Source organism: Eimeria mitis, genomic scaffold (assembly GCF_000499745.2).
Source record: "Eimeria mitis Houghton genomic scaffold, Emh_scaff2035, whole genome shotgun sequence".
In the NCBI taxonomy this organism is placed as follows: Eukaryota; Apicomplexa; class Conoidasida; order Eucoccidiorida; family Eimeriidae; genus Eimeria; species Eimeria mitis.
Window position 1 is genome coordinate 3,216 of NW_013570358.1, and position 451 is coordinate 3,666.

At 64.1% G+C, this 451-nt stretch overlaps 1 protein-coding gene across 1 annotated transcript in view; it reads left to right on the forward strand.

Moving 5' to 3' along the window:
- EMH_0047610 (uncharacterized protein) overlaps positions 1-451 on the forward strand; it is a gene marked incomplete at both ends in the record, with an annotated part of 2,392 nt that overhangs the window by 650 nt on the left and 1,291 nt on the right. The gene's annotated exons all lie outside the window — the stretch shown is intronic.

Genomic DNA, 451 nt, shown 5'->3' on the forward strand with positions numbered 1-451 from the left:
TTGCTGTTGCTGCTGCTGCTGCTGCTGCTGCTGGGCGCAGCCACGCTACGGTGTATACGGAGCTGTCGGTGCATTGATACAAAACAGCAGCAACTGCTTCCACCAACGCATGCTGCCGCTGCAGCCAGCATGGATGCAGCTGCAGCACAGACCCCTGCTGCTGCTGCTGCTGCTGCTGCTGCTGCTGCTGCTGCTGCTGCTGCTGGTGCTGCTGCCGCTTTGCTGCTCGGAAACGAGAAAACAGCAACGACCGCAGCACGAGGCACTGCAGCGCAGCAAGGACCCCGCAGGGGCCCCCATGCACCTGCGCGAGGCCCCATTCATCACAGCTAGCTGCTGCTGCTGCTGCTGCTCCTGCTGCTGCTCCTGCTGCTGCTCCTCCTGCTGCTGCTGCTGCTGCACCCACTGCTGCACCGTCTCCTGCTGCTGAGCTGCGCAACGCCTCCGGCCA